The sequence below is a fragment of the Salvia hispanica genome, chromosome 2, assembly GCF_023119035.1.
Source record: "Salvia hispanica cultivar TCC Black 2014 chromosome 2, UniMelb_Shisp_WGS_1.0, whole genome shotgun sequence".
NCBI lineage: Eukaryota > Viridiplantae > Streptophyta > Magnoliopsida > Lamiales > Lamiaceae > Salvia > Salvia hispanica.
Window position 1 is genome coordinate 19,215,180 of NC_062966.1, and position 5,885 is coordinate 19,221,064.

The window sequence follows — 5,885 nt, forward strand, 5'->3', positions numbered from 1 at the left end:
TAATCTTTGTAATAATATAGGACACACGTTATTTAATCATACGCTGCTTTGACTTATCAATAGGTGCGGGTTTTTCGTAACCCAATATTCCTGATATCTTGGGTAGTAGTAATTAATAACTAGAATGGTGTCAGTTTTATTATTACATTGAATCGTGTGCCCGCGTGGTTTGACTATATCCCCAAGAGGTGTTCGAGAGAAGTTCTATTATTCGGAAACCCGGCCGGTTTGGATTTAATCCAAGAATAAATAGAAAAGGAAAAAGTATATTTTTAATATACATCTCGTACTAGACAAACTCTTGGAAATAAAGATATTGATTAATTTAAAGTCTATAGCAGACTACAAATTAATTAATGGATATAGAAAGTCTTAGACACGGGGAAATAATATATTAAAGAGGTTAACCCGGATTGCTTGTAATCACGGATTGGATGGGCGGTCAATATTTCTTCTATAGTGGCACAAGAAATATTCCATTGGCCTTATATTAAATTATGGGTTATAATTTAATTAGTAAAGAAGGTCCAATTGGGGAGGCCCAATCCAAGCCCCATAGATCCCTAACCTAGCCCATCATAAATTCTATAAATAAGAATGTAAGGAGATGAGACAAATGTTATCACAAACCCTAGCCTCCACACTTGGCTTTCTTGTCTTCTCCTTCAAGATTCTTATAATTTCTAAGAGATTCCTCCCACAAGGAATTTAGATCTATAGAGTTAAGGGTCATAGGTTAGAAGATCTTTGGTCTTGCATTCATATTCAAGCTTCAAGATCTACACGTGGAGAAGTAGCAAGCCACTTCGATTCTTTGGAGAATCATTGTTGTAAGTATTCAATAACATAATTTAATTTAAATTATGTGATTAATTGCGCAATTATATGTTTCTACATGTTTAAGCATGAAATTGAATCGACCCACATAATCACCTAAATAGATTCTTATGTGGATTTATTTGTTTTGCAATTTCCGGTGCGATTATCCCCAACAGCCCTATCCACTTGGATTTCAACTTACCAGGCATTAGCTTCAGTCGGGATTGAAAAAGGAGTACTTTCTGCCCTACGCGAAGTTCCTTGACTCGGAGATTCTTATCATGCCAGAGCTTTGTTCTTTCTTTATATCACATGGCCGAGTCAAATGCTTCCAACCTTAGCTCTTCCAGTTCTTGTAGTTGCAGTTTCCGTTCTTCTTCACAGGTTGATGCCTTCATATTCATCTCTTTCACAGCCCAGTAAGCCCTATGCTCCACTTCCACGGGTAAATGACACATCTTTCCGAACACCAATCTGTACGGTGACATCCCAATTGGCGTTTTGTAAGCAGTCCTATATGCCCAGAGGGCATCGTCAAAGTGCTTACTCCAATCTTTCCTTGTGGTGTTCACCGTCTTTTCCAAAATGTTTTTGATTTATCTGTTTGAAATCTCTACTTGACCATTCGACTTGGGATGATAGGGTGTGGATAACCGATGATGTACACCATACTTTCTCATCAAAGCTTCTATTGTGCGGTTACAAAAATGCGTACCTTGATTCGAGATGATGGCTCTGGGCACCCCATACCTGTTGAAAATATTTGCCTGCAGAAATTTAGCTACCTCCTTTGACTCGCAGGTGGGTGTAGGCTTTGCTTCTATCCATTTGGAGACGTAATCCACCGCAACCAAAATGTATGTGTTCCCATATGAAGATGATGGGAAAGGGCCCATGAAGTCCATGCCCCAAACATCGAAAATTTCACAAACTATAATCGGATTTTGCGGCATCTCATCTCTTCTAGAAATACCCCCGGTCAGTTGACATCTTTCACAGACTTGACAAAACTCGAAAGAGTCTTTGTTCAGAGTTGGTCAATAAAATCCACTGTCCAAAACCTTTCTGGCAGTTTTCCTAGGCCCAAAATGCCCTCCACAGGCTAAGGCATGGCAGTGGTTCAAGACATCCTTCTGTTCCCACTCAGGGATGCATCGTCGGATAACCTGATCTGAGCACATCTTCCAGAGGTAAGGATCATTCTAGAAGTAGTATTTGGCTTCACTCTTCAGCTTCATTCTCTGGGCCCGGGAAATTTCGTGGGACCCTGGTAGTTCTCCAGTGACTAAGTAATTTGTCAGGTCAGCGAACCATGGCTCAGCATTCATCGGACGCTTCCCCCTGTCTGATGTTCCTAGACCTGTTGCTATGAACACTACTTCCCAGTCAATAGACCTAGCAGACTTCCATACACAATAAAGATGTTCCTCGGGGAAGGCATCCGGTATAGCTTCATCCGTATCCCCTTGGAAAATTCGGCTCAGATGATCTGCAACCTTGTTCTCCGTCCCCTTTTTGTCTTTTACCTCCCAATCAAATTCTTGTAGCAACAACACCCATCTAATCAACCTTGGCTTAGATTCCCGCTTGGCCAGGAGGTACTTAATCGCAGCGTGATCAGTGTAGACTGTCACTTTCGACCCTAGCAGATACGGTCGAAATTTCTCGAATGAGTACACCACTGCCAACATCTCTTTCTCTGTGGTATCATAGTTCTTCTGAGCCTGGTTGAGAATCTTCGAGGCATAAAAAATGACATAGCTTTTTCCGTCAATCCTTTGACCTAGGACTGCTCCCACTGCAAAATCACTGGCATCGCACATTACTTCGAAGGGGTAGTTCCAGTCTGGTGCGCGGATTATCGGGGCGGAGACAAGTCTATCCTTCAGCATCTGGAATGCCTTCTTGCATCCTTCATCAAATTCAAATTCCACATCATTGTGCAAGAGATGCGTTAGTGGTTGGACAATTTTTGCAAAATCCCTGATGAACCGCCTATAGAAACCTGCGTGACCCAGGAACCCTCTAACCTCTTTCTGATTTGTAGGGTAGGGTAGTTTCGAGATAACATCCACCTTAGCCTGGTCCACTTGAATCCCTCTCTCGGAGACTATATGACCAAGGACTATTCCTTCTTTTACCATGAAATGACATTTTTCAAAGTTCAGGACTAAATTCTTCTCTTGACACCTTCTCAATACCAGATCCAAATTTGCCAAGCATGCATCGAAGGAATTCTCATACACCGTGAAATCATCCATAAAAATTTCAATGCATACCTCCAACAGGTCTGAGAAGATGCTCATCATACAGCGCTGGAACGTTCCTGGTGCATTGCATAGTCCAAACGGCATTCTTCTATATGCATAAGTACCAAACGGGCAGGTAAAAGTTGTCTTCTCCTGATCTTCTGGATCCACATATATTTGGAAGTATCCACTGTATCCATCTAGGAAGCAAAAATATTGCTTTCCAGCCAACCTCTCCAATATTTGATCAATGAATGGCAAGGGAAAATGATCCTTCTTAGTGGCTTCATTAAGCTTCCTGTAATCAATGCACATCCTCCATCCAGTTACCAATCTAGTAGGCACCAATTCATTCTTATCATTCTCCACAACTTGTATTCCTGATTTCTTTGGTACCATATGAACTGGGCTGACCCATTCGCTGTTTGGAATGGAGTAAATGATCCCTAAGGATAACAACTTCAATACTTCCTTCAGAACTTCTTCCCTCATGTTTGGGTTCATCTTGCGTTGTGGGTCTCTACGCGCCTTCACACCTTCTTCCAGTCGGATGTGGTGCATGTAGAGATCAGGGCTGATTCCCACCAGGTCAAAGAGCGTCCATCCTATGGCTTTCTTGTTCCTCCGGATTACTTCCAATAGATCATTCTCCTGTTCCGCTGTCAAGTGGCTGTTGATTATCACTGGGAATGTTTCATCTTCCCCAAGGTAGGCATACTTCAGTGTCTCGGATAGTTCCTTCAACTCTTTCCTTGGTGTGATGGCTTCCTGGGGCAGGGGGTTTTTCTCCAGACTCTTTGTTGCTATCTCATCCAAATTGGTTCCCTTGTCTGGACCCTTCATCTGAACAGACCCCGTAGACTCGAATGACAGTGGTTGGTGGCAGAATGCCATGATCGCTTCATTGATCTGTTCATCTGTCAGGTTCCGAGTCAAAAGGGTTTCACACCATCCTGCCACCTCATTTTCAACATACTGGCTCAGCTCCGAATTATCAAACTGTGTCTGCATTAATTCAGTCTCAAGATATTCCTGGACCAGGGGGTAAATGACATCAACAGAATGCAAATTCTCAACATCCAAGGGTTTCTTCATGGCTTCATTGGTGTTGAATGTATATTTTCCCCCATGATAATCCAGGCATATTGTTCCATCAAACACATCTATTATAGTCTTAGCGGTGCGTAAGAATGGTCTCCCTAACAGCACTCCGCTAGACTCGGCAGATTCATTAACACTAATTTTTATCACATGAAAATCAGTTGGGTACAGGAAATCATGCACTTTCACTATCACGTTCTCCAACACACCTTCGGGTGAAATGCACGTTCTATCGGCTAACTGAATTACCACTTTAGTATCCACCAGACTTACTCCTATCAACTTCTTATAAATCGAAAGTGGTAACACATTTATCGAAGCCCCTAGATCACACATGGCATGCTCAATTTTTATGTCACCCAGAGAAATAGGCAAAGTGAACATACCTGGGTCTGTGCACTTTGATGGCATCCTCCTTTTCTGTATCACCGCTGACACATTTTCTCCAATTACTATCTTCCCGTCGGGTTTGGTTTTTCCTGCTATGAACTCCTTGATGAATTTACTGAATGTCGGCAACTTCAAAGCTTGTAGGAAGGGCAGGTTGATCTCCAGCTTGCCGAAAATCTCCATGAAGTCTTCGGTGTCGTCCTTCTTCTTTTTGGCTTCCCCTCGGTGAGGGAATGGCTTCGTACGCTTCAACGTCCCTGCCAGACCTGAGACGGATGGCTCACCGACTTCTTTCCTTCCTTCCTCAATTTCCACTTCAGGCTCCGGGTCTAAGAAAAATGGATCGGCCATTCGAGGTAGTGGTTTCTCCAGATCCCCTTTTTGAAGACCGTCTTCCGTCCTGACATTGCTTTCCTCAGGCCCCTCTAGATCGAGGGTCTTGCCTTCCTTGCCCATTGATGGAGGTGTATTTTCATCTTTTCTCATCTCCGGACCCTCATAGCCCCGTCCTGACCTCAAAGTTATCTGACTAATATTTGCCCGGTCAGGTGGTTTTACTGAAGCTGGTATCCTTCCTTCGTGTCCCCTCATTTCATTCAGCGAAGTGGCCAATTGTGACATTTGCTTGGCTAACATATCCATGGCAGACTTATGCTCCTGTTGAGCATCTTGGATTTTGTGTACCACATCGTTGTTTGCCTGCATATTGTTCTGCATGTGTTGTTGTGAGTTGACTAGGTCATGTACCATCTCATCCAGGTTCCTTGGCGGTTTGTAGTTCGACTGGTTTGAACTTGTCACCTGATTGTGGCTCGGTCCGCTCCCCTGATTTGAGCGATAATTACCCTGACCTCCTTGATTGTTGTTGAACTGATTCCCTGACCCTTGATTCCCTTGGTGTGCATGCTGGAAATTCTGATTGTTTCCGGTGGCGTTCCTCTGATGTGGTGGCACATAAGAGTTCCCTTGATTACTCTGGTTCCTGTTGTTCCAGTTGGACTGGTCCCCTTGGTTGCGATAACTCCAGTTGTTTGGTCCTTCCTGGTTTTTCCCTGACCAGTTCGAATTATGTTGGGGTCCATCCTGACCACGGCTAGGCCAGTTCTGCGGGGTCTCTGCTGGACCTGGGTACTGTAGCTGGAGCTGTTGGTTTCCGTCTGCCCATCTAAAACAAGGGTTGTCTCTCCATGGTGCCTCCTTGATCTTCCACTGATTCCAGTTTGTATTCTGATTGCCTTGATTCCAATTCCCTACTGCATTTGCCTGGGCTTGGAACTCTCCATCGGGCGGTGGACCGTAATAGAGCTGGAGTTGATTTTCCTCTGG